Genomic DNA, 21,381 nt, shown 5'->3' on the forward strand with positions numbered 1-21,381 from the left:
TTACAAGACGCAGAACCTCCTTTGTTTTGGTACGCGGGGCGTGGGACCCACGTGACCGATCGGCTCCGTTCCAAAAATACGAAAAGCATCAACCATGAACCGGAGGGCACCCGAGAATAGAAATAGCAAGAAAGAAAGGAAAAAAAGCAAAAAAACCGCACGTAAAATCTAAAAAAACGCAGGACTTCCCAGGGGGTCACCCATCCTAATACAACTCTCGCCCAAGCACGCTTAACTGCGGAGTTCTGATGGGATCCGATGCATTAGTGCTGGTATGATCGCACCCGAAATACTATCCATGTTTATTGTTTTTATGTGTTACAAGACGCAGAACCTCCTTTGTTTTGGTACGCGGGGCGTGGGACCCACGTGACCGATCGGCTCCGTTCCAAAAATACGAAAAGCATCAACCATGAACCGGAGGGCACCCGAGCATAGAAATAGCAAGAAAGAAAGGAAAAAAAGCAAAAAAACCGCACGTAAAATCTAAAAAAACGCAAACGGACAACGAAAAAGGGGGGGTGCAACACGAGGACTTCCCAGGGGGTCACCCATCCTAGTACTACTCTCGCCCAAGCACGCTTAACTGCGGAGTTCTGATGGGATCCGGTGCATTAGTGCTGGTATGATCGCACCCGAAATACTATCCATGTTTATTGTTTTTATGTGTTACAAGACGCAGAACCTCCTTTGTTTTGGTACGCGGGGCGTGGGACCCACGTGACCGATTGGCTCCGTTCCAAAAATACGAAAAGCATCAACCATGAACCGGAGGGCACCCGAGCATAGAAATAGCAAGAAAGAAAGGAAAAAAAGCAAAAAAACCGCACGTAAAATCTAAAAAAACGCAGGACTTCCCAGGGGGTCACCCATCCTAATACTACTCTCGCCCAAGCACGCTTAACTGCGGAGTTCTGATGGGATCCGGTGCATTAGTGCTGGTATGATCGCACCCGAAATACTATCCATGTTTATTGTTTTTATGTGTTACAAGACGCAGAACCTCCTTTGTTTTGGTACGCGGGGCGTGGGACCCACGTGACCGATCGGCTCCGTTCCAAAAATACGAAAAGCATCAACCATGAACCGGAGGGCACCCGAGCATAGAAATAGCAAGAAAGAAAGGAAAAAAAGCAAAAAAAACCGCACGTAAAATCTAAAAAAACGCAAACGGACAACGAAAAAGGGGGGTGCAACACGAGGACTTCCCAGGGGGTCACCCATCCTAGTACTACTCTCGCCCAAGCACGCTTAACTGCGGAGTTCTGATGGGATCCGGTGCATTAGTGCTGGTATGATCGCACCCGAAATACTATCCATGTTTATTGTTTTTATGTGTTACAAGACGCAGAACCTCCTTTGTTTTGGTACGCGGGGCGTGGGACCCACGTGACCGATCGGCTCCGTTCCAAAAATACGAAAAGCATCAACCATGAACCGGAGGGCACCCGAGCATAGAAATAGCAAGAAAGAAAGGAAAAAAAGCAAAAAAACCGCACGTAAAATCTAAAAAAACGCAAACGGACAACGAAAAAGGGGGGTGCAACACGAGGACTTCCCTGGGGGTCACCCATCCTAGTACTACTCTCGCCCAAGCACGCTTAACTGCGGTGTTCTGATGGGATCCGGTGCATTAGTGCTGGTATGATCGCACCCGAAATACTATCCATGTTTATTGTTTTTATGTGTTACAAGACGCAGAACCTCCTTTGTTTTGGTACGCGGGGCGTGGGACCCACGTGACCGATCGGCTCCGTTCCAAAAATACGAAAAGCATCAACCATGAACCGGAGGGCACCCGAGCATAGAAATAGCAAGAAAGAAAGGAAAAAAAGCAAAAAAACCGCACGTAAAATCTAAAAAAACGCAGGACTTCCCAGGGGGTCACCCATCCTAATACTACTCTCGCCCAAGCACGCTTAACTGCGGAGTTCTGATGGGATCTGGTGCATTAGTGCTGGTATGATCGCACCCGAAATACTATCCATGTTTATTGTTTTTATGTGTTACAAGACGCAGAACCTCCTTTGTTTTGGTACGCGGGGCGTGGGACCTACGTGACCGATCGGCTCCGTTCCAAAAATACGAAAAGCATCAACCATGAACCGGAGGGCACCCGAGCATAGAAATAGCAAGAAAGAAAGGAAAAAAAGCAAAAAAAACCGCACGTAAAATCTAAAAAAACGCAAACGGACAACGAAAAAGGGGGGTGCAACACGAGGACTTCCCAGGGGGTCACCCATCCTAGTACTACTCTCGCCCAAGCACGCTTAACTGCGGAGTTCTGATGGGATCCGGTGCATTAGTGCTGGTATGATCGCACCCGAAATACTATCCATGTTTATTGTTTTTATGTGTTACAAGACGCAGAACCTCCTTTGTTTTGGTACGCGGGGCGTGGGACCCACGTGACCGATCGGCTCCGTTCCAAAAATACGAAAAACATCAACCATGAACCGGAGGGCACCCGAGCATAGAAATAGCAAGAAAGAAAGGAAAAAAAGCAAAAAAACCGCACATAAAATCTAAAAAAACGCAAACGGACAACGAAAAAGGGGGGTGCAACACGAGGACTTCCCAGGGGGTCACCCATCCTAGTACTACTCTCGCCCAAGCACGCTTAACTGCGGAGTTCTGATGGGATCCGGTGCATTAGTGCTGGTATGATCGCACCCGAAATACTATCCATGTTTATTGTTTTTATGTGTTACAAGACGCAGAACCTCCTTTGTTTTGGTACGCGGGGCGTGGGACCCACGTGACCGATCGGCTCCGTTCCAAAAATACGAAAAGCATCAACCATGAACCGGAGGGCACCGGAGCATAGAAATAGCAAGAAAGAAAGGAAAAAAAGCAAAAAAACCGCACGTAAAATCTAAAAAAACGCAAACGGACAACGAAAAAGGGGGGTGCAACACGAGGACTTCCCAGGGGGTCACCCATCCTAGTACTACTCTCGCCCAAGCACGCTTAACTGCGGAGTTCTGATGGGATCCGGTGCATTAGTGCTGGTATGATCGCACCCGAAATACTATCCATGTTTATTGTTTTTATGTGTTACAAGACGCAGAACCTCCTTTGTTTTGGTACGCGGGGCGTGGGACCCACGTGACCGATCGGCTCCGTTCCAAAAATACGAAAAGCATCAACCATGAACCGGAGGGCACCCGAGCATAGAAATAGCAAGAAAGAAAGGAAAAAAAGCAAAAAAACCGCACGTAAAATCTAAAAAAACGCAGGACTTCCCAGGGGGTCACCCATCCTAATACTACTCTCGCCCAAGAACGCTTAACTGCGGAGTTCTGATGGGATCCGGTGCATTAGTGCTGGTATGATCGCACCCGAAATACTATCCATGTTTATTGTTTTTATGTGTTACAAGACGCAGAACCTCCTTTGTTTTGGTACGCGGGGCGTGGGACCCACGTGACCGATCGGCTCCGTTCCAAAAATACGAAAAGCATCAACCATGAACCGGAGGGCACCGGAGCATAGAAATAGCAAGAAAGAAAGGAAAAAAAGCAAAAAAACCGCACGTAAAATCTAAAAAAACGCAAACGGACAACGAAAAAGGGGGGTGCAACACGAGGACTTCCCAGGGGGTCACCCATCCTAGTACTACTCTCGCCCAAGCATGCTTAACTGCGGAGTTCTGATGGGATCCGGTGCATTAGTGCTGGTATGATCGCACCCGAAATACTATCCATGTTTATTGTTTTTATGTGTAACAAGACGCAGAACCTCCTTTGTTTTGGTACGCGGGGCGTGGGACCCACGTGACCGATCGGCTCCGTTCCAAAAATACGAAAAGCATCAACCATGAACCGGAGGGCACCCGAGCATAGAAATAGCAAGAAAGAAAGGAAAAAAAGCAAAAAAACCGCACGTAAAATCTAAAAAAACGCAGGACTTCCCAGGGGGTCACCCATCCTAATACTACTCTCGCCCAAGCACGCTTAACTGCGGAGTTCTGATGGGATCCGATGCATTAGTGCTGGTATGATCGCACCCAAAATACTATCCATGTTTATTGTTTTTATGTGTTACAAGACGCAGAACCTCCTTTGTTTTGGTACGCGGGGCGTGGGACCCACGTGACCGATCGGCTCCGTTCCAAAAATACGAAAAGCATCAACCATGAACCGGAGGGCACCCGAGCATAGAAATAGCAAGAAAGAAAGGAAAAAAAGCAAAAAAACCGCACGTAAAATCTAAAAAAACGCAAACGGACAACGAAAAAGGGGGGTGCAACACGAGGACTTCCCAGGGGGTCACCCATCCTAGTACTACTCTCGCCCAAGCACGCTTAACTGCGGAGTTCTGATGGGATCCAGTGCATTAGTGCTGGTATGATCGCACCCGAAATACTATCCATGTTTATTGTTTTTATGTGTTACAAGACGCAGAACCTCCTTTGTTTTGGTACGCGGGGCGTGGGACCCACGTGACCGATCGGCTCCGTTCCAAAAATACGAAAAGCATCAACCATGAACCGGAGGGCACCCGAGCATAGAAATAGCAAGAAAGAAAGGAAAAAAAGCAAAAAAACCGCACGTAAAATCTAAAAAACGCAAACGGACAACGAAAAAGGGGGGTGCAACACGAGGACTTCCCAGGGGGTCACCCATCCTAGTACTACTCTCGCCCAAGCACGCTTAACTGCGGAGTTTTGATGGGATCCGGTGCATTAGTGCTGGTATGATCGCACCCGAAATACTATCCATGTTTATTGTTTTTATGTGTTACAAGACGCAGAACCTCCTTTGTTTTGGTACGCGGGGCGTGGGACCCACGTGACCGATCGGCTCCGTTCCAAAAATACGAAAAGCATCAACCATGAACCGGAGGGCTCCCGAGCATAGAAATAGCAAGAAAGAAAGGAAAAAAAGCAAAAAAACCGCACGTAAAATCTAAAAAAACGCAGGACTTCCCAGGGGGTCACCCATCCTAATACTACTCTCGCCCAAGCACGCTTAACTGCGGAGTTCTGATGGGATCCGGTGCATTAGTGCTGGTATGATCGCACCCGAAATACTATCCATGTTTATTGTTTTTATGTGTTACAAGACGCAGAACCTCCTTTGTTTTGGTACGCGGGGCGTGGGACCCACGTGACCGATCGGCTCCGTTCCAAAAATACGAAAAGCATCAACCATGAACCGGAGGGCACCCGAGCATAGAAATAGCAAGAAAGAAAGGAAAAAAAGAAAAAAAACCGCACGTAAAATCTAAAAAAACGCAAACGGACAACGAAAAAGGGGGGTGCAACACGAGGACTTCCCAGGGGGTCACCCATCCTAGTACTACTCTCGCCCAAGCACGCTTAACTGCGGAGTTCTGATGGGATCCGGTGCATTAGTGCTGGTATGATCGCACCCGAAATACTATCCATGTTTATTGTTTTTATGTGTTACAAGACGCAGAACCTCCTTTGTTTTGGTACGCGGGGCGTGGGACCCACGTGACCGATCGGCTCCGTTCCAAAAATACGAAAAGCATCAACCATGAACCGGAGGGCACCCGAGCATAGAAATAGCAAGAAAGAAAGGAAAAAAAGCAAAAAAACCGCACGTAAAATCTAAAAAAACGCAAGACTTCCCTGGGGGTCACCCATCCTAATACTACTCTCGCCCAAGCACGCTTAACTGCGGAGTTCTGATGGGATCCGGTGCATTAGTGCTGGTATGATCGCACCCGAAATACTATCCATGTTTATTGTTTTTATGTGTTACAAGACGCAGAACCTCCTTTGTTTTGGTACGCGGGGCGTGGGACGCACGTGACCGATCGGCTCCGTTCCAAAAATACGAAAAGCATCAACCATGAACCGGAGGGCACCCGAGCATAGAAATAGCAAGAAAGAAAGGAAAAAAGCAAAAAAACCGCACGTAAAATCTAAAAAAACGCAAACGGACAACGAAAAAGGGGGGTGCAACACGAGGACTTCCCAGGGGGTCACCCATCCTAGTACTACTCTCGCCCAAGCACGCTTAACTGCGGAGTTCTGATGGGATCCGGTGCATTAGTGTTGGTATGATCGCACCCGAAATACTATCCATGTTTATTGTTTTTATGTGTTACAAGACGCAGAACCTCCTTTGTTTTGGTACGCGGGGCGTGGGACCCACGTGACCGATCGGCTCCGTTCCAAAAATACGAAAAGCATCAACCATGAACCGGAGGGCACCCGAGCATAGAAATAGCAAGAAAGAAAGGAAAAAAAGCAAAAAAACCGCACGTAAAATCTAAAAAAACGCAGGACTTCCCAGGGGGTCACCCATCCTAATACTACTCTCGCCCAAGCACGCTTAACTGCGGAGTTCTGATGGGATCCGATGCATTAGTGCTAGTATGATCGCACCCAAAATACTATCCATGTTTATTGTTTTTATGTGTTACAAGACGCAGAACCTCCTTTGTTTTGGTACGCGGGGCGTGGGACCCACGTGACCGATCGGCTCCGTTCCAAAAATACGAAAAGCATCAACCATGAACCGGAGGGCACCCGAGCATAGAAATAGCAAGAAAGAAAGGAAAAAAAGCAAAAAAACCGCACGTAAAATCTAAAAAAACGCAGGACTTCCCAGGGGGTCACCCATCCTAATACTACTCTCGCCCAAGCACGCTTAACTGCGGAGTTCTGATGGGATCCGATGCATTAGTGCTAGTATGATCGCACCCAAAATACTATCCATGTTTATTGTTTTTATGTGTTACAAGACGCAGAACCTCCTTTGTTTTGGTACGCGGGGCGTGGGACCCACGTGACCGATCGGCTCCGTTCCAAAAATACGAAAAGCATCAACCATGAACCGGAGGGCACCCGAGCATAGAAATAGCAAGAAAGAAAGGAAAAAAAGCAAAAAAACCGCACGTAAAATCTAAAAAAACGCAAACGGACAACGAAAAAGGGGGGTGCAACACGAGGACTTCCCAGGGGGTCACCCATCCTAGTACTACTCTCGCCCAAGCACGCTTAACTGCGGAGTTCTGATGGGATCCGGTGCATTAGTGCTGGTATGATCGCACCCGAAATACTATCCATGTTTATTGTTTTTATGTGTTACAAGACGCAGAACCTCCTTTGTTTTGGTACGCGGGGCGTGGGACCCACGTGACCGATCGGCTCCGTTCCAAAAATACGAAAAGCATCAACCATGAACCGGAGGGCTTCCGAGCATAGAAATAGCAAGAAAGAAAGGAAAAAAAGCAAAAAAACCGCACATAAAATCTAAAAAAACGCAAACGGACAACGAAAAAGGGGGGTGCAACACGAGGACTTCCCAGCGGGTCACCCATCCTAGTACTACTCTCGCCCAAGCACGCTTAACTGCGAAGTTCTGATGGGATCCGGTGCATTAGTGCTGGTATGATCGCACCCGAAATACTATCCATGTTTATTGTTTTTATGTGTTACAAGACGCAGAACCTCCTTTGTTTTGGTACGCGGGGCGTGGGACCCACGTGACCGATCGGCTCCGTTCCAAAAATACGAAAAGCATCAACCATGAACCGGAGGGCACCCGAGCATAGAAATAGCAAGAAAGAAAGGAAAAAAAGCAAAAAAACCGCACGTAAAATCTAAAAAAACGCAAACGGACAACGAAAAAGGGGGGTGCAACACGAGGACTTCCCAGGGGGTCACCCATCCTAGTACTACTCTCGCCCAAGCACGCTTAACTGCGGAGTTCTGATGGGATCCGGTGCATTAGTGCTGGTATGATCGCACCCGAAATACTATCCATGTTTATTGTTTTTATGTGTTACAAGACGCAGAACCTCCTTTGTTTTGGTACGCGGGGCGTGGGACCCACGTGACCGATCGGCTCCGTTCCAAAAATACGAAAAGCATCAACCATGAACCGGAGGGCACCCGAGCATAGAAATAGCAAGAAAGAAAGGAAAAAAAGCAAAAAAACCGCATGTAAAATCTAAAAAAACGCAGGACTTCCCAGGGGGTCACCCATCCTAATACTACTCTCGCCCAAGCACGCTTAACTGCGGAGTTCTGATGGGATCCGGTGCATTAGTGCTGGTATGATCGCACCCGAAATACTATCCATGTTTATTGTTTTTATGTGTTACAAGTCGCAGAACCTCCTTTGTTTTGGTACGCGGGGCGTGGGACCCACGTGACCGATCGGCTCCGTTCCAAAAATACGAAAAGCATCAACCATGAACCGGAGGGCACCCGAGCATAGAAATAGCAAGAAAGAAAGGAAAAAAAGCAAAAAAACCGCACGTAAAATCTAAAAAAACGCAAACGGACAACGAAAAAGGGGGGTGCAACACGAGGACTTCCCAGGGGGTCACCCATCCTAGTACTACTCTCGCCCAAGCACGCTTAACTGGGGAGTTCTGATGGGATCCGGTGCATTAGTGCTGGTATGATCGCACCCGAAATACTATCCATGTTTATTGTTTTTATGTGTTACAAGACGCAGAACCTCCTTTGTTTTGGTACGCGGGGCGTGGGACCCACGTGACCGATCGGCTCCGTTCCAAAAATACGAAAAGCATCAACCATGAACCGGAGGGCACCCGAGCATAGAAATAGCAAGAAAGAAAGGAAAAAAAGCAAAAAAACCGCACATAAAATCTAAAAAAACGCAAACGGACAACGAAAAAGGGGGGTGCAACACGAGGACTTCCCAGGGGGTCACCCATCCTAGTACTACTCTCGCCCAAGCACGCTTAACTGCGGAGTTCTGATGGGATCCGGTGCATTAGTGCTGGTATGATCACACCCGAAATACTATCCATGTTTATTGTTTTTATGTGTTACAAGACGCAGAACCTCCTTTGTTTTGGTACGCGGGGCGTGGGACCCACGTGACCGATCGGCTCCGTTCCAAAAATACGAAAAGCATCAACCATGAACCGGAGGGCACCCGAGTATAGAAATAGCAAGAAAGAAAGGAAAAAAAGCAAAAAAACCGCACGTAAAATCTAAAAAAACGCAAGACTTCCCTGGGGGTCACCCATCCTAATACTACTCTCGCCCAAGCACGCTTAACTGCGGAGTTCTGATGGGATCCGGTGCATTAGTGCTGGTATGATCGCACCCGAAATACTATCCATGTTTATTGTTTTTATGTGTTACAAGACGCAGAACCTCCTTTGTTTTGGTACGCGGGGCGTGGGACCCACGTGACCGATCGGCTCCGTTCCAAAAATACGAAAAGCATCAACCATGAACCGGAGGGCACCCGAGCATAGAAATAGCAAGAAAGAAAGGGAAAAAAGCAAAAAAACCGCACGTAAAATCTAAAAAAACGCAGGACTTCCCAGGGGGTCACCCATCCTAATACTACTCTCGCCCAAGCACGCTTAACTGCGGAGTTCTGATGGGATCCGATGCATTAGTGCTGGTATGATCGCACCCAAAATACTATCCATGTTTATTGTTTTTATGTGTTACAAGACGCAGAACCTCCTTTGTTTTGGTACGCGGGGCGTGGGACCCACGTGACCGATCGGCTCCGTTCCAAAAATACGAAAAGCATCAACCATGAACCGGAGGGCACCCGAGCATAGAAATAGCAAGAAAGAAAGGAAAAAAAGCAAAAAAACCGCACGTAAAATCTAAAAAAACGCAAACGGACAACGAAAAAGGGGGGTGCAACACGAGGACTTCCAAGGGGGTCACCCATCCTAGTACTACTCTCGCCCAAGCACGCTTAACTGCGGAGTTCTGATGGGATCCGGTGCATTAGTGCTGGTATGATCGCACCCGAAATACTATCCATGTTTATTGTTTTTATGTGTTACAAGACGCAGAACCTCCTTTGTTTTGGTACGCGGGGCGTGGGACCCACGTGACCGATCGGCTCCGTTCCAAAAATACGAAAAGCATCAACCATGAACCGGAGGGCATCCGATCATAGAAATAGCAAGAAAGAAAGGAAAAAAAGCAAAAAAACCGCACATAAAATCTAAAAAAACGCAAACGGACAACGAAAAAGGGGGGTGCAACACGAGGACTTCCCAGGGGGTCACCCATCCTAGTACTACTCTCGCCCAAGCACGCTTAACTGCGGAGTTCTGATGGGATCCGGTGCATTAGTGCTGGTATGATCGCACCCGAAATACTATCCATGTTTATTGTTTTTATGTGTTACAAGACGCAGAACCTCCTTTGTTTTGGTACGCGGGGCGTGGGACCCACGTGACCGATCGGCTCCGTTCCAAAAATACGAAAAGCATCAACCATGAACCGGAGGGCACCCGAGCATAGAAATAGCAAGAAAGAAAGGAAAAAAAGCAAAAAAACCGCACGTAAAATCTAAAAAAACGCAAACGGACAACGAAAAAGGGGGGTGCAACACGAGGACTTCCCAGGGGGTCACCCATCCTAGTACTACTCTCGCCCAAGCACGCTTAACTGCGGAGTTCTGATGGGATCCGGTGCATTAGTGTGGGTATGATCGCACCCGAAATACTATCCATGTTTATTGTTTTTATGTGTTACAAGACGCAGAACCTTCTTTGTTTTGGTACGCGGGGCGTGGGACCCACGTGACCGATCGGCTCCGTTCCAAAAATACGAAAAGCATCAACCATGAACCGGAGGGCACCCGAGCATAGAAATAGCAAGAAAGAAAGGAAAAAAAGCAAAAAAACCGCACTTAAAATCTAAAAAAACGCAGGACTTCCCAGGGGGTCACCCATCCTAATACTACTCTCGCCCAAGCACGCTTAACTGCGGAGTTCTGATGAGATCCGGTGCATTAGTGCTGGTATGATCGCACCCGAAATACTATCCATGTTTATTGTTTTTATGTGTTACAAGACGCAGAACCTCCTTTGTTTTGGTACGCGGGGCGAGGGACCCACGTGACCGATCGGCTCCGTTCCAAAAATACGAAAAGCATCAACCATGAACCGGAGGGCACCCGAGCATAGAAATAGCAAGAAAGAAAGGAAAAAAAGCAAAAAAACCGCACGTAAAATCTAAAAAAACGCAAACGGACAACGAAAAAGGGGGGTGCAACACGAGGACTTCCCAGGGGGTCACCCATCCTAGTACTACTCTCGCCCAAGCACGCTTAACTGGGGAGTTCTGATGGGATCCGGTGCATTAGTGCTGGTATGATCGCACCCGAAATACTATCCATGTTTATTGTTTTTATGTGTTACAAGACGCAGAACCTCCTTTGTTTTGGTACGCGGGGCGTGGGACCCACGTGACCGATCGGCTCCGTTCCAAAAATACGAAAAGCATCAACCATGAACCGGAGGGCACCCGAGCATAGAAATAGCAAGAAAGAAAGGAAAAAAAGCAAAAAAACCGCACATAAAATCTAAAAAAACGCAAACGGACAACGAAAAAGGGGGGTGCAACACGAGGACTTCCCAGGGGGTCACCCATCCTAGTACTACTCTCGCCCAAGCACGCTTAACTGCGGAGTTCTGATGGGATCCGGTGCATTAGTGCTGGTATGATCACACCCGAAATACTATCCATGTTTATTGTTTTTATGTGTTACAAGACGCAGAACCTCCTTTGTTTTGGTACGCGGGGCGTGGGACCCACGTGACCGATCGGCTCCGTTCCAAAAATACGAAAAGCATCAACCATGAACCGGAGGGCACCCGAGCATAGAAATAGCAAGAAAGAAAGGAAAAAAAGCAAAAAAACCGCACGTAAAATCTAAAAAAACGCAAACGGACAACGAAAAAGGGGGGTGCAACACGAGGACTTCCCAGGGGGTCACCCATCCTAGTACTACTCTCGCCCAAGCACGCTTAACTGCGGAGTTCTGATGGGATCCGGTGCATTAGTGCTGGTATGATCGCACCCGAAATACTATCCATGTTTATTGTTTTTATGTGTTACAAGACGCAGAACCTCCTTTGTTTTGGTACGCGGGGCGTGGGACCCACGTGACCGATCGGCTCCGTTCCAAAAATACGAAAAGCATCAACCATGAACCGGAGGGCACCCGAGCATAGAAATAGCAAGAAAGAAAGGAAAAAAAGCAAAAAAACCGCACGTAAAATCTAAAAAAACGCAAACGGACAACGAAAAAGGGGGGTGCAACACGAGGACTTCCCAGGGGGTCACCCATCCTAGTACTACTCTCGCCCAAGCACGCTTAACTGCGGAGTTCTGATGGGATCCGGTGCATTAGTGCTGGTATGATCGCACCCGAAATACTATCCATGTTTATTGTTTTTATGTGTTACAAGACGCAGAACCTCCTTTGTTTTGGTACGCGGGGCGTGGGACCCACGTGACCGATCGGCTCCGTTCCAAAAATACGAAAAGCATCAACCATGAACCGGAGGGCACCCGAGCATAGAAATAGCAAGAAAGAAAGGAAAAAAAGCAAAAAAAACCGCACGTAAAATCTAAAAAAACGCAAACGGACAACGAAAAAGGGGGGTGCAACACGAGGACTTCCCAGGGGGTCACCCATCCTAATACAACTCTCGCCCAAGCACGCTTAACTGCGGAGTTCTGATGGGATCCGGTGCATTAGTGCTGGTATGATCGCACCCGAAATACTATCCATGTTTATTGTTTTTATGTGTTACAAGACGCAGAACCTCCTTTGTTTTGGTACGCGGGGCATGGGACCCACGTGACCGATCGGCTCCGTTCCAAAAATACGAAAAGCATCAACCATGAACCGGAGGGCACCCGAGCATAGAAATAGCAAGAAAGAAAGGAAAAAAAGCAAAAAAACCGCACGTAAAATCTAAAAAAACGCAAACGGACAACGAAAAAGAGGGGTGCAACACGAGGACTTCCCAGGGGGTCACCCATCCTAGTACTACTCTCGCCCAAGCACGCTTAACTGCGGAGTTCTGATGGGATCCGGTGCATTAGTGCTGGTATGATCGCACCCGAAATACTATCCATGTTTATTGTTTTTATGTGTTACAAGACGCAGAACCTCCTTTGTTTTGGTACGCGGGGCGTGCGACCCACGTGACCGATCGGCTCCGTTCCAAAAATACGAAAAGCATCAACCATGAACCGGAGGGCACCCGAGCATAGAAATAGCAAGAAAGAAAGGAAAAAAAGCAAAAAAACCGCACGTAAAATCTAAAAAAACGCAGGACTTCCCAGGGGGTCACCCATCCTAATACTACTCTCGCCCAAGCACGCTTAACTGCGGAGTTCTGATGGGATCCGGTGCATTAGTGCTGGTATGATCGCACCCGAAATACTATCCATGTTTATTGTTTTTATGTGTTACAAGACGCAGAACCTCCTTTGTTTTGGTACGCGGGGCGTGGGACCCACGTGACCGATCGGCTCCGTTCCAAAAATACGAAAAGCATCAACCATGAACCGGAGGGCACCCGAGCATAGAAATAGCAAGAAAGAAAGGAAAAAAAGCAAAAAAACCGCACGTAAAATCTAAAAAAACGCAAACGGACAACGAAAAAGGGGGGTGCAACACGAGGACTTCCCAGGGGGTCACCCATCCTAGTACTACTCTCGCCCAAGCACGCTTAACTGCGGAGTTCTGATGGGATCCGGTGCATTAGTGCTGGTATGATCGCACCCGAAATACTATCCATGTTTATTGTTTTTATGTGTTACAAGACGCAGAACCTCCTTTGTTTTGGTACGCGGGGCGTGGGACCCACGTGACCGATCGGCTCCGTTCCAAAAATACGAAAAGCATCAACCATGAACCGGAGGGCACCCGAGCATAGAAATAGCAAGAAAGAAAGGAAAAAAAGCAAAAAAACCGCACGTAAAATCTAAAAAAACGCAAACGGACAACGAAAAAGGGGGGTGCAACACGAGGACTTCCCAGGGGGTCACCCATCCTAGTACTACTCTCGCCCAAGCACGCTTAACTGCAGAGTTCTGATGGGATCCGGTGCATTAGTGCTGGTATGATCGCACCCGAAATACTATCCATGTTTATTGTTTTTATGTGTTACAAGACGCAGAACCTCCTTTGTTTTGGTACGCGGGGCGTGGGACCCACGTGACCGATCGGCTCCGTTCCAAAAATACGAAAAGCATCAACCATGAACCGGAGGGCACCCGAGCATAGAAATAGCAAGAAAGAAAGGAAAAAAAGCAAAAAAACCGCACGTAAAATCTAAAAAAACGCAGGACTTCCCAGGGGGTCACCCATCCTAATACTACTCTCGCCCAAGCACGCTTAACTGCGGAGTTCTGATGGGATCCGGTGCATTAGTGCTGGTATGATCGCACCCGAAATACTATCCATGTTTATTGTTTTTATGTGTTACAAGACGCAGAACCTCCTTTGTTTTGGTACGCGGGGCGTGGGACCCACGTGACCGATCGGCTCCGTTCCAAAAATACGAAAAGCATCAACCATGAACCGGAGGGCACCCGAGCATAGAAATAGCAAGAAAGAAAGGAAAAAAAGCAAAAAAACCGCACGTAAAATCTAAAAAAACGCAAACGGACAACGAAAAAGGGGGGTGCAACACGAGGACTTCCCAGGGGGTCACCCATCCTAGTACTACTCTCGCCCAAGCACGCTTAACTGCAGAGTTCTGATGGGATCCGGTGCATTAGTGCTGGTATGATCGCACCCGAAATACTATCCATGTTTATTGTTTTTATGTGTTACAAGACGCAGAACCTCCTTTGTTTTGGTACGCGGGGCGTGGGACCCACGTGACCGATCGGCTCCGTTCCAAAAATACGAAAAGCATCAACCATGAACCGGAGGGCACCCGAGCATAGAAATAGCAAGAAAGAAAGGAAAAAAAGCAAAAAAACCGCACGTAAAATCTAAAAAAACGCAGGACTTCCCAGGGGGTCACCCATCCTAATACTACTCTCGCCCAAGCACGCTTAACTGCGGAGTTCTGATGGGATCCGGTGCATTAGTGCTGGTATGATCGCACCCGAAATACTATCCATGTTTATTGTTTTTATGTGTTACAAGACGCAGAACCTCCTTTGTTTTGGTACGCGGGGCGTGGGACCCACGTGACCGATCGGCTCCGTTCCAAAAATACGAAAAGCATCAACCATGAACCGGAGGGCACCCGAGCATAGAAATAGCAAGAAAGAAAGGAAAAAAAGCAAAAAAACCGCACGTAAAATCTAAAAAAACGCAAACGGACAACGAAAAAGGGGGGTGCAACACGAGGACTTCCCAGGGGGTCACCCATCCTAGTACTACTCTCGCCCAAGCACGCTTAACTGCAGAGTTCTGATGGGATCCGGTGCATTAGTGCTGGTATGATCGCACCCGAAATACTATCCATGTTTATTGTTTTTATGTGTTACAAGACGCAGAACCTCCTTTGTTTTGGTACGCGGGGCGTGGGACCCACGTGACCGATCGGCTCCGTTCCAAAAATACGAAAAGCATCAACCATGAACCGGAGGGCACCCGAGCATAGAAATAGCAAGAAAGAAAGGAAAAAAAGCAAAAAAACCGCACGTAAAATCTAAAAAAACGCAGGACTTCCCAGGGGGTCACCCATCCTAATACTACTCTCGCCCAAGCACGCTTAACTGCGGAGTTCTGATGGGATCCGGTGCATTAGTGCTGGTATGATCGCACCCGAAATACTATCCATGTTTATTGTTTTTATGTGTTACAAGACGCAGAACCTCCTTTGTTTTGGTACGCGGGGCGTGGGACCCACGTGACCGATCGGCTCCGTTCCAAAAATACGAAAAGCATCAACCATGAACCGGAGGGCACCCGAGCATAGAAATAGCAAGAAAGAAAGGAAAAAAAGCAAAAAAACCGCACGTAAAATCTAAAAAAACGCAAACGGACAACGAAAAAGGGGGGTGCAACACGAGGACTTCCCAGGGGGTCACCCATCCTAGTACTACTCTCGCCCAAGCACGCTTAACTGTGGAGTTCTGATGGGATCCGGTGCATTAGTGCTGGTATGATCGCACCCGAAATACTATCCATGTTTATTGTTTTTATGTGTTACAAGACGCAGAACCTCCTTTGTTTTGGTACGCGGGGCGTGGGACCCACGTGACCGATCGGCTCCGTTCCAAAAATACGAAAAGCATCAACCATGAACCGGAGGGCACCCGAGCATTGAAATAGCAAGAAAGAAAGGAAAAAAAGCAAAAAAACAGCACGTAAAAACTAAAAAAACGCAAACGGACAACGAAAAACGGGGGTGCAACACGAGGACTTCCCAGGGGGTCACCCATCCTAGTACTACTCTCGCCCAAGCACGCTTAACTGCGGAGTTCTGATGGGATCCGGTGCATTAGTGCTGGTATGATCGCACCCGAAATACTATCCATGTTTATTGTTTTTATGTGTTACAAGACGCAGAACCTCCTTTGTTTTGGTACGCGGGGCGTGGGACCCACGTGACCGATCGGCTCCGTTCCAAAAATACGAAAAGCATCAACCATGAACCGGAGGGCACCCGAGCATAGAAATAGCAAGAAAGAAAGGAAAAAAAAAGCAAAAAAACCGCACGTAAAATCTAAAAAAACGCAAACGGACAACGAAAAAGGGGGGGTGCAACACGAGGACTTCCCAGGGGGTCACCCATCCTAGTACTACTATCGCCCAAGCACGCTTAGCTGCGGAGTTCTGATGGGATCCGGTGCATTAGTGCTGGTATGATCGCACCCGAAATACTATCCATGTTTATTGTTTTTATGTGTTACAAGACGCAGAACCTCCTTTGTTTTGGTACGCGGGGCGTGGGACCCACGTGACCGATCGGCTCCGTTCCAAAAATACGAAAAGCATCAACCATGAACCGGAGGGCACCCGAGCATAGAAATAGCAAGAAAGAAAGGAAAAAAAGCAAAAAAACCGCACGTAAAATCTAAAAAAACGCAAACGGACAACGAAAAAGGGGGGTGCAACACGAGGACTTCCCAGGGGGTCACCCATCCTAGTACTACTCTCGCCCAAGCACGCTTAACTGCGGAGTTCTGATGGGATCCGGTGCATTAGTGCTGGTATGATCGCACCCGAAATACTATCCATGTTTATTGTTTTTATGTGTTACAAGACGCAGAACCTCCTTTGTTTTGGTACGCGGGGCGTGGGACCCACGTGACCGATCGGCTCCGTTCCAAAAATACGAAAAGCATCAACCATGAACCGGAGGGCACCCGAGCATAGAAATAGCAAGAAAGAAAGGAAAAAAAGCAAAAAAACCGCACGTAAAATCTAAAAAAACGCAGGACTTCCCAGGGGGTCACCCATCCTAATACTACTCTCGCCCAAGCACGCTTAACTGCGGAGTTCTGATGGGATCCGGTGCATTAGTGCTGGTATGATCGCACCCGAAATACTATCCATGTTTATTGTTTTTATGTGTTACAAGACGCAGAACCTCCTTTGTTTTGGTACGCGGGGCGTGGGACCCACGTGACCGATCGGCTCCGTTCCAAAAATACGAAAAGCATCAACCATGAACCGGAGGGCACCCGAGCATAGAAATAGCAAGAAAGAAAGGAAAAAAAGCAAAAAAACCGCACGTAAAATCTAAAAAAACGCAAACGGACAACGAAAAAGGGGGGTGCAACACGAGGACTTCCCAGGGGGTCACCCATCCTAGTACTACTCTCGCCCAAGCACGCTTAACTGCGGAGTTCTGATGGGATCCGGTGCATTAGTGCTGGTATGATCGCACCCGAAATACTATCCATGTTTATTGTTTTTATGTGTTACAAGACGCAGAACCTCCTTTGTTTTGGTACGCGGGGCGTGGGACCCACGTGACCGATCGGCTCCGTTCCAAAAATACGAAAAGCATCAACCATGAACCGGAGGGCACCCGAGCATAGAAATAGCAAGAAAGAAAGGAAAAAAAGCAAAAAAACCGCACGTAAAATCTAAAAAAACGCAGGACTTCCCAGGGGGTCACCCATCCTAATACTACTCTCGCCCAAGCACGCTTAACTGCGGAGTTCTGATGGGATCCGGTGCATTAGTGCTGGTATGATCGCACCCGAAATACTATCCATGTTTATTGTTTTTATGTGTTACAAGACGCAGAACCTCCTTTGTTTTGGTACGCGGGGCGTGGGACCCACGTGACCGATCGGCTCCGTTCCAAAAATACGAAAAGCATCAACCATGAACCGGAGGGCACCCGAGCATAGAAATAGCAAGAAAGAAAGGAAAAAAAGCAAAAAAACCGCACGTAAAATCTAAAAAAACGCAAACGGACAACGAAAAAGGGGGGTGCAACACGAGGACTTCCCAGGGGGTCACCCATCCTAGTACTACTCTCGCCCAAGCACGCTTAACTGCGGAGTTCTGATGGGATCCGGTGCATTAGTGCTGGTATGATCGCACCCGAAATACTATCCATGTTTATTGTTTTTATGTGTTACAAGACGCAGAACCTCCTTTGTTTTGGTACGCGGGGCGTGGGACCCACGTGACCGATCGGCTCCGTTCCAAAAATACGAAAAGCATCAACCATGAACCGGAGGGCACCCGAGCATAGAAATAGCAAGAAAGAAAGGAAAAAAAGCAAAAAAACCGCACGTAAAATCTAAAAAAACGCAAACGGACAACGAAAAAGGGGGGTGCAACACGAGGACTTCCCAGGGGGTCACCCATCCTAGTACTACTCTCGCCCAAGCACGCTTAACTGCAGAGTTCTGATGGGATCCGGTGCATTAGTGCTGGTATGATCGCACCCGAAATACTATCCATGTTTATTGTTTTTATGTGTTACAAGACGCAGAACCTCCTTTGTTTTGGTACGCGGGGCGTGGGACCCACGTGACCGATCGGCTCCGTTCCAAAAATACGAAAAGCATCAACCATGAACCGGAGGGCACCCGAGCATAGAAATAGCAAGAAAGAAAGGAAAAAAAGCAAAAAAACCGCACGTAAAATCTAAAAAAACGCAGGACTTCCCAGGGGGTCACCCATCCTAATACTACTCTCGCCCAAGCACGCTTAACTGCGGAGTTCTGATGGGATCCGGTGCATTAGTGCTGGTATGATCGCACCCGAAATACTATCCATGTTTATTGTTTTTATGTGTTACAAGACGCAGAACCTCCTTTGTTTTGGTACGCGGGGCGTGGGACCCACGTGACCGATCGGCTCCGTTCCAAAAATACGAAAAGCATCAACCATGAACCGGAGGGCACCCGAGCATAGAAATAGCAAGAAAGAAAGGAAAAAAAGCAAAAAAACCGCACGTAAAATCTAAAAAAACGCAAACGGACAACGAAAAAGGGGGGTGCAACACGAGGACTTCCCAGGGGGTCACCCATCCTAGTACTACTCTCGCCCAAGCACGCTTAACTGCAGAGTTCTGATGGGATCCGGTGCATTAGTGCTGGTATGATCGCACCCGAAATACTATCCATGTTTATTGTTTTTATGTGTTACAAGACGCAGAACCTCCTTTGTTTTGGTACGCGGGGCGTGGGACCCACGTGACCGATCGGCTCCGTTCCAAAAATACGAAAAGCATCAACCATGAACCGGAGGGCACCCGAGCATAGAAATAGCAAGAAAGAAAGGAAAAAAAGCAAAAAAACCGCACGTAAAATCTAAAAAAACGCAGGACTTCCCAGGGGGTCACCCATCCTAATACTACTCTCGCCCAAGCACGCTTAACTGCGGAGTTCTGATGGGATCCGGTGCATTAGTGCTGGTATGATCGCACCCGAAATACTATCCATGTTTATTGTTTTTATGTGTTACAAGACGCAGAACCTCCTTTGTTTTGGTACGCGGGGCGTGGGACCCACGTGACCGATCGGCTCCGTTCCAAAAATACGAAAAGCATCAACCATGAACCGGAGGGCACCCGAGCATAGAAATAGCAAGAAAGAAAGGAAAAAAAGCAAAAAAACCGCACGTAAAATCTAAAAAAACGCAAACGGACAACGAAAAAGGGGGGTGCAACACGAGGACTTCCCAGGGGGTCACCCATCCTAGTACTACTCTCGCCCAAGCACGCTTAACTGCGGAGTTCTGATGGGATCCGGTGCATTAGTGCTGGTATGATCGCACCCGAAATACTATCCATGTTTATTGTTTTTATGTGTTACAAGACGCAGAACCTCCTTTGTTTTGGTACGCGGGGCGTGGGACCCACGTGACCGATCGGCTCCGTTCCAAAAATACGAAAAGCATCAACCATGAACCGGAGGGCACCCGAGCATAGAAATAGCAAGAAAGAAAGGAAAAAAAGCAAAAAAACCGCACGTAAAATCTAAAAAAACGCAAACGGACAACGAAAAAGGGGGGTGCAACACGAGGACTTCCCAGGGGGTCACCCATCCTAGTACTACTCTCGCCCAAGCACGCTTAACTGCGGAGTTCTGATGGGATCCGGTGCATTAGTGCTGGTATGATCGCACCCGAAATACTATCCATGTTTATTGTTTTTATGTGTTACAAGACGCAGAACCTCCTTTGTTTTGGTACGCGGGGCGTGGGACCCACGTGACCGATCGGCTCCGTTCCAAAAATACGAAAAGCATCAACCATGAACCGGAGGGCACCCGAGCATAGAAATAGCAAGAAAGAAAGGAAAAAAAGCAAAAAAACCGCACGTAAAATCTAAAAAAACGCAGGACTTCCCAGGGGGTCACCCATCCTAATACTACTCTCGCCCAAGCACGCTTAACTGCGGAGTTCTGATGGGATCCGGTGCATTAGTGCTGGTATGATCGCACCCGAAATACTATCCATGTTTATTGTTTTTATGTGTTACAAGACGCAGAACCTCCTTTGTTTTGGTACGCGGGGCGTGGGACCCACGTGACCGATCGGCTCCGTTCCAAAAATACGAAAAGCATCAACCATGAACCGGAGGGCACCCGAGCATAGAAATAGCAAGAAAGAAAGGAAAAAAAGCAAAAAAACCGCACGTAAAATCTAAAAAAACGCAAACGGACAACGAAAAAGGGGGGTGCAACACGAGGACTTCCCAGGGGGTCACCCATCCTAGTACTACTCTCGCCCAAGCACGCTTAACTGCGGAGTTCTGATGGGATCCGGTGCATTAGTGCTGGTATGATCGCACCCGAAATACTATCCATGTTTATTGTTTTTATGTGTTACAAGACGCAGAACCTCCTTTGTTTTGGTACGCGGGGCGTGGGACCCACGTGACCGATCGGCTCCGTTCCAAAAATACGAAAAGCATCAACCATGAACCGGAGGGCACCCGAGCATAGAAATAGCAAGAAAGAAAGGAAAAAAAGCAAAAAAACCGCACGTAAAATCTAAAAAAACGCAGGACTTCCCAGGGGGTCACCCATCCTAATACTACTCTCGCCCAAGCACGCTTAACTGCGGAGTTCTGATGGGATCCGGTGCATTAGTGCTGGTATGATCGCACCCGAAATACTATCCATGTTTATTGTTTTTATGTGTTACAAGACGCAGAACCTCCTTTGTTTTGGTACGCGGGGCGTGGGACCCACGTGACCGATCG

General features: G+C 47.8%; 40 non-coding genes and 23 pseudogenes across 40 annotated transcripts; all 63 read right to left on the reverse strand.

Annotated features, from left to right (window-relative positions):
• Nucleotides 1-168: 168 nt before the first annotated feature.
• Nucleotides 169-286, reverse strand: LOC145080351 (5S ribosomal RNA; annotated as a pseudogene).
• A 232-nt stretch (nucleotides 287-518) lies between these two features.
• On the reverse strand, nucleotides 519-637 carry LOC145081060 (5S ribosomal RNA). The gene has a single exon (XR_013695629.1). It is a non-coding gene; the product is annotated as a 5S ribosomal RNA (ribosomal RNA).
• A 200-nt stretch (nucleotides 638-837) lies between these two features.
• Nucleotides 838-955, reverse strand: LOC145079691 (5S ribosomal RNA; annotated as a pseudogene).
• Nucleotides 956-1,187: 232 nt separating this feature from the next.
• LOC145081072 (5S ribosomal RNA) lies at nucleotides 1,188-1,306 on the reverse strand. Its single transcript, XR_013695640.1, has one exon. It is a non-coding gene; the product is annotated as a 5S ribosomal RNA (ribosomal RNA).
• Nucleotides 1,307-1,537: 231 nt separating this feature from the next.
• On the reverse strand, nucleotides 1,538-1,656 carry LOC145085141 (5S ribosomal RNA). The gene has a single exon (XR_013699553.1). It is a non-coding gene; the product is annotated as a 5S ribosomal RNA (ribosomal RNA).
• Nucleotides 1,657-1,856: 200 nt separating this feature from the next.
• On the reverse strand, nucleotides 1,857-1,974 carry LOC145080164 (5S ribosomal RNA; annotated as a pseudogene).
• A 232-nt stretch (nucleotides 1,975-2,206) lies between these two features.
• Nucleotides 2,207-2,325, reverse strand: LOC145081083 (5S ribosomal RNA). Its single transcript, XR_013695651.1, has one exon. It is a non-coding gene; the product is annotated as a 5S ribosomal RNA (ribosomal RNA).
• Nucleotides 2,326-2,556: 231 nt separating this feature from the next.
• Nucleotides 2,557-2,675, reverse strand: LOC145081094 (5S ribosomal RNA). Its single transcript, XR_013695662.1, has one exon. It is a non-coding gene; the product is annotated as a 5S ribosomal RNA (ribosomal RNA).
• A 231-nt stretch (nucleotides 2,676-2,906) lies between these two features.
• Nucleotides 2,907-3,025, reverse strand: LOC145081105 (5S ribosomal RNA). The gene has a single exon (XR_013695673.1). It is a non-coding gene; the product is annotated as a 5S ribosomal RNA (ribosomal RNA).
• A 200-nt stretch (nucleotides 3,026-3,225) lies between these two features.
• Nucleotides 3,226-3,343, reverse strand: LOC145080269 (5S ribosomal RNA; annotated as a pseudogene).
• A 231-nt stretch (nucleotides 3,344-3,574) lies between these two features.
• On the reverse strand, nucleotides 3,575-3,693 carry LOC145084393 (5S ribosomal RNA). Its single transcript, XR_013698838.1, has one exon. It is a non-coding gene; the product is annotated as a 5S ribosomal RNA (ribosomal RNA).
• Nucleotides 3,694-3,893: 200 nt separating this feature from the next.
• Nucleotides 3,894-4,011, reverse strand: LOC145080194 (5S ribosomal RNA; annotated as a pseudogene).
• A 231-nt stretch (nucleotides 4,012-4,242) lies between these two features.
• On the reverse strand, nucleotides 4,243-4,361 carry LOC145083325 (5S ribosomal RNA). The gene has a single exon (XR_013697800.1). It is a non-coding gene; the product is annotated as a 5S ribosomal RNA (ribosomal RNA).
• A 230-nt stretch (nucleotides 4,362-4,591) lies between these two features.
• On the reverse strand, nucleotides 4,592-4,710 carry LOC145084686 (5S ribosomal RNA). The gene has a single exon (XR_013699119.1). It is a non-coding gene; the product is annotated as a 5S ribosomal RNA (ribosomal RNA).
• Nucleotides 4,711-4,910: 200 nt separating this feature from the next.
• Nucleotides 4,911-5,028, reverse strand: LOC145079692 (5S ribosomal RNA; annotated as a pseudogene).
• Nucleotides 5,029-5,259: 231 nt separating this feature from the next.
• Nucleotides 5,260-5,378, reverse strand: LOC145081117 (5S ribosomal RNA). Its single transcript, XR_013695684.1, has one exon. It is a non-coding gene; the product is annotated as a 5S ribosomal RNA (ribosomal RNA).
• A 200-nt stretch (nucleotides 5,379-5,578) lies between these two features.
• On the reverse strand, nucleotides 5,579-5,696 carry LOC145080032 (5S ribosomal RNA; annotated as a pseudogene).
• Nucleotides 5,697-5,926: 230 nt separating this feature from the next.
• LOC145084619 (5S ribosomal RNA) lies at nucleotides 5,927-6,045 on the reverse strand. Its single transcript, XR_013699057.1, has one exon. It is a non-coding gene; the product is annotated as a 5S ribosomal RNA (ribosomal RNA).
• A 200-nt stretch (nucleotides 6,046-6,245) lies between these two features.
• Nucleotides 6,246-6,363, reverse strand: LOC145080352 (5S ribosomal RNA; annotated as a pseudogene).
• Nucleotides 6,364-6,563: 200 nt separating this feature from the next.
• LOC145080353 (5S ribosomal RNA) lies at nucleotides 6,564-6,681 on the reverse strand (annotated as a pseudogene).
• Nucleotides 6,682-6,912: 231 nt separating this feature from the next.
• On the reverse strand, nucleotides 6,913-7,031 carry LOC145081128 (5S ribosomal RNA). Its single transcript, XR_013695695.1, has one exon. It is a non-coding gene; the product is annotated as a 5S ribosomal RNA (ribosomal RNA).
• A 231-nt stretch (nucleotides 7,032-7,262) lies between these two features.
• On the reverse strand, nucleotides 7,263-7,381 carry LOC145084885 (5S ribosomal RNA). The gene has a single exon (XR_013699310.1). It is a non-coding gene; the product is annotated as a 5S ribosomal RNA (ribosomal RNA).
• Nucleotides 7,382-7,612: 231 nt separating this feature from the next.
• Nucleotides 7,613-7,731, reverse strand: LOC145081139 (5S ribosomal RNA). Its single transcript, XR_013695706.1, has one exon. It is a non-coding gene; the product is annotated as a 5S ribosomal RNA (ribosomal RNA).
• A 200-nt stretch (nucleotides 7,732-7,931) lies between these two features.
• On the reverse strand, nucleotides 7,932-8,049 carry LOC145079693 (5S ribosomal RNA; annotated as a pseudogene).
• Nucleotides 8,050-8,280: 231 nt separating this feature from the next.
• Nucleotides 8,281-8,399, reverse strand: LOC145084714 (5S ribosomal RNA). The gene has a single exon (XR_013699146.1). It is a non-coding gene; the product is annotated as a 5S ribosomal RNA (ribosomal RNA).
• Nucleotides 8,400-8,630: 231 nt separating this feature from the next.
• On the reverse strand, nucleotides 8,631-8,749 carry LOC145083185 (5S ribosomal RNA). The gene has a single exon (XR_013697669.1). It is a non-coding gene; the product is annotated as a 5S ribosomal RNA (ribosomal RNA).
• Nucleotides 8,750-8,949: 200 nt separating this feature from the next.
• LOC145080033 (5S ribosomal RNA) lies at nucleotides 8,950-9,067 on the reverse strand (annotated as a pseudogene).
• A 200-nt stretch (nucleotides 9,068-9,267) lies between these two features.
• On the reverse strand, nucleotides 9,268-9,385 carry LOC145080195 (5S ribosomal RNA; annotated as a pseudogene).
• A 231-nt stretch (nucleotides 9,386-9,616) lies between these two features.
• LOC145083713 (5S ribosomal RNA) lies at nucleotides 9,617-9,735 on the reverse strand. Its single transcript, XR_013698176.1, has one exon. It is a non-coding gene; the product is annotated as a 5S ribosomal RNA (ribosomal RNA).
• Nucleotides 9,736-9,966: 231 nt separating this feature from the next.
• LOC145081150 (5S ribosomal RNA) lies at nucleotides 9,967-10,085 on the reverse strand. The gene has a single exon (XR_013695717.1). It is a non-coding gene; the product is annotated as a 5S ribosomal RNA (ribosomal RNA).
• A 231-nt stretch (nucleotides 10,086-10,316) lies between these two features.
• Nucleotides 10,317-10,435, reverse strand: LOC145084975 (5S ribosomal RNA). The gene has a single exon (XR_013699395.1). It is a non-coding gene; the product is annotated as a 5S ribosomal RNA (ribosomal RNA).
• A 200-nt stretch (nucleotides 10,436-10,635) lies between these two features.
• LOC145080064 (5S ribosomal RNA) lies at nucleotides 10,636-10,753 on the reverse strand (annotated as a pseudogene).
• Nucleotides 10,754-10,984: 231 nt separating this feature from the next.
• Nucleotides 10,985-11,103, reverse strand: LOC145084715 (5S ribosomal RNA). The gene has a single exon (XR_013699147.1). It is a non-coding gene; the product is annotated as a 5S ribosomal RNA (ribosomal RNA).
• A 231-nt stretch (nucleotides 11,104-11,334) lies between these two features.
• Nucleotides 11,335-11,453, reverse strand: LOC145083186 (5S ribosomal RNA). The gene has a single exon (XR_013697670.1). It is a non-coding gene; the product is annotated as a 5S ribosomal RNA (ribosomal RNA).
• A 231-nt stretch (nucleotides 11,454-11,684) lies between these two features.
• On the reverse strand, nucleotides 11,685-11,803 carry LOC145081162 (5S ribosomal RNA). The gene has a single exon (XR_013695728.1). It is a non-coding gene; the product is annotated as a 5S ribosomal RNA (ribosomal RNA).
• A 231-nt stretch (nucleotides 11,804-12,034) lies between these two features.
• Nucleotides 12,035-12,153, reverse strand: LOC145081174 (5S ribosomal RNA). The gene has a single exon (XR_013695740.1). It is a non-coding gene; the product is annotated as a 5S ribosomal RNA (ribosomal RNA).
• Nucleotides 12,154-12,385: 232 nt separating this feature from the next.
• Nucleotides 12,386-12,504, reverse strand: LOC145084822 (5S ribosomal RNA). The gene has a single exon (XR_013699250.1). It is a non-coding gene; the product is annotated as a 5S ribosomal RNA (ribosomal RNA).
• A 231-nt stretch (nucleotides 12,505-12,735) lies between these two features.
• Nucleotides 12,736-12,854, reverse strand: LOC145081186 (5S ribosomal RNA). The gene has a single exon (XR_013695751.1). It is a non-coding gene; the product is annotated as a 5S ribosomal RNA (ribosomal RNA).
• A 200-nt stretch (nucleotides 12,855-13,054) lies between these two features.
• Nucleotides 13,055-13,172, reverse strand: LOC145079694 (5S ribosomal RNA; annotated as a pseudogene).
• Nucleotides 13,173-13,403: 231 nt separating this feature from the next.
• On the reverse strand, nucleotides 13,404-13,522 carry LOC145081197 (5S ribosomal RNA). The gene has a single exon (XR_013695762.1). It is a non-coding gene; the product is annotated as a 5S ribosomal RNA (ribosomal RNA).
• Nucleotides 13,523-13,753: 231 nt separating this feature from the next.
• Nucleotides 13,754-13,872, reverse strand: LOC145083472 (5S ribosomal RNA). Its single transcript, XR_013697946.1, has one exon. It is a non-coding gene; the product is annotated as a 5S ribosomal RNA (ribosomal RNA).
• Nucleotides 13,873-14,072: 200 nt separating this feature from the next.
• LOC145079695 (5S ribosomal RNA) lies at nucleotides 14,073-14,190 on the reverse strand (annotated as a pseudogene).
• A 231-nt stretch (nucleotides 14,191-14,421) lies between these two features.
• Nucleotides 14,422-14,540, reverse strand: LOC145083473 (5S ribosomal RNA). Its single transcript, XR_013697947.1, has one exon. It is a non-coding gene; the product is annotated as a 5S ribosomal RNA (ribosomal RNA).
• Nucleotides 14,541-14,740: 200 nt separating this feature from the next.
• LOC145079696 (5S ribosomal RNA) lies at nucleotides 14,741-14,858 on the reverse strand (annotated as a pseudogene).
• A 231-nt stretch (nucleotides 14,859-15,089) lies between these two features.
• LOC145083474 (5S ribosomal RNA) lies at nucleotides 15,090-15,208 on the reverse strand. Its single transcript, XR_013697948.1, has one exon. It is a non-coding gene; the product is annotated as a 5S ribosomal RNA (ribosomal RNA).
• A 200-nt stretch (nucleotides 15,209-15,408) lies between these two features.
• On the reverse strand, nucleotides 15,409-15,526 carry LOC145079698 (5S ribosomal RNA; annotated as a pseudogene).
• Nucleotides 15,527-15,757: 231 nt separating this feature from the next.
• Nucleotides 15,758-15,876, reverse strand: LOC145083755 (5S ribosomal RNA). The gene has a single exon (XR_013698216.1). It is a non-coding gene; the product is annotated as a 5S ribosomal RNA (ribosomal RNA).
• Nucleotides 15,877-16,107: 231 nt separating this feature from the next.
• Nucleotides 16,108-16,226, reverse strand: LOC145081208 (5S ribosomal RNA). The gene has a single exon (XR_013695773.1). It is a non-coding gene; the product is annotated as a 5S ribosomal RNA (ribosomal RNA).
• A 234-nt stretch (nucleotides 16,227-16,460) lies between these two features.
• Nucleotides 16,461-16,579, reverse strand: LOC145084953 (5S ribosomal RNA). The gene has a single exon (XR_013699374.1). It is a non-coding gene; the product is annotated as a 5S ribosomal RNA (ribosomal RNA).
• A 231-nt stretch (nucleotides 16,580-16,810) lies between these two features.
• Nucleotides 16,811-16,929, reverse strand: LOC145081220 (5S ribosomal RNA). Its single transcript, XR_013695785.1, has one exon. It is a non-coding gene; the product is annotated as a 5S ribosomal RNA (ribosomal RNA).
• A 200-nt stretch (nucleotides 16,930-17,129) lies between these two features.
• Nucleotides 17,130-17,247, reverse strand: LOC145079699 (5S ribosomal RNA; annotated as a pseudogene).
• A 231-nt stretch (nucleotides 17,248-17,478) lies between these two features.
• Nucleotides 17,479-17,597, reverse strand: LOC145081232 (5S ribosomal RNA). Its single transcript, XR_013695796.1, has one exon. It is a non-coding gene; the product is annotated as a 5S ribosomal RNA (ribosomal RNA).
• Nucleotides 17,598-17,797: 200 nt separating this feature from the next.
• On the reverse strand, nucleotides 17,798-17,915 carry LOC145079700 (5S ribosomal RNA; annotated as a pseudogene).
• A 231-nt stretch (nucleotides 17,916-18,146) lies between these two features.
• On the reverse strand, nucleotides 18,147-18,265 carry LOC145081243 (5S ribosomal RNA). The gene has a single exon (XR_013695807.1). It is a non-coding gene; the product is annotated as a 5S ribosomal RNA (ribosomal RNA).
• A 231-nt stretch (nucleotides 18,266-18,496) lies between these two features.
• On the reverse strand, nucleotides 18,497-18,615 carry LOC145083476 (5S ribosomal RNA). The gene has a single exon (XR_013697950.1). It is a non-coding gene; the product is annotated as a 5S ribosomal RNA (ribosomal RNA).
• Nucleotides 18,616-18,815: 200 nt separating this feature from the next.
• Nucleotides 18,816-18,933, reverse strand: LOC145079701 (5S ribosomal RNA; annotated as a pseudogene).
• Nucleotides 18,934-19,164: 231 nt separating this feature from the next.
• Nucleotides 19,165-19,283, reverse strand: LOC145083477 (5S ribosomal RNA). The gene has a single exon (XR_013697951.1). It is a non-coding gene; the product is annotated as a 5S ribosomal RNA (ribosomal RNA).
• A 200-nt stretch (nucleotides 19,284-19,483) lies between these two features.
• Nucleotides 19,484-19,601, reverse strand: LOC145079702 (5S ribosomal RNA; annotated as a pseudogene).
• A 231-nt stretch (nucleotides 19,602-19,832) lies between these two features.
• Nucleotides 19,833-19,951, reverse strand: LOC145081256 (5S ribosomal RNA). The gene has a single exon (XR_013695818.1). It is a non-coding gene; the product is annotated as a 5S ribosomal RNA (ribosomal RNA).
• A 231-nt stretch (nucleotides 19,952-20,182) lies between these two features.
• On the reverse strand, nucleotides 20,183-20,301 carry LOC145081267 (5S ribosomal RNA). Its single transcript, XR_013695830.1, has one exon. It is a non-coding gene; the product is annotated as a 5S ribosomal RNA (ribosomal RNA).
• A 200-nt stretch (nucleotides 20,302-20,501) lies between these two features.
• On the reverse strand, nucleotides 20,502-20,619 carry LOC145079703 (5S ribosomal RNA; annotated as a pseudogene).
• Nucleotides 20,620-20,850: 231 nt separating this feature from the next.
• Nucleotides 20,851-20,969, reverse strand: LOC145081278 (5S ribosomal RNA). The gene has a single exon (XR_013695843.1). It is a non-coding gene; the product is annotated as a 5S ribosomal RNA (ribosomal RNA).
• A 200-nt stretch (nucleotides 20,970-21,169) lies between these two features.
• On the reverse strand, nucleotides 21,170-21,287 carry LOC145079705 (5S ribosomal RNA; annotated as a pseudogene).
• Nucleotides 21,288-21,381: the final 94 nt, after the last annotated feature.

This window comes from Lactuca serriola, chromosome 1 (assembly GCF_051521515.1).
Source record: "Lactuca serriola cultivar US96UC23 chromosome 1, Lser_US96UC23_V15, whole genome shotgun sequence".
NCBI classification, from domain to species: domain Eukaryota; kingdom Viridiplantae; phylum Streptophyta; class Magnoliopsida; order Asterales; family Asteraceae; genus Lactuca; species Lactuca serriola.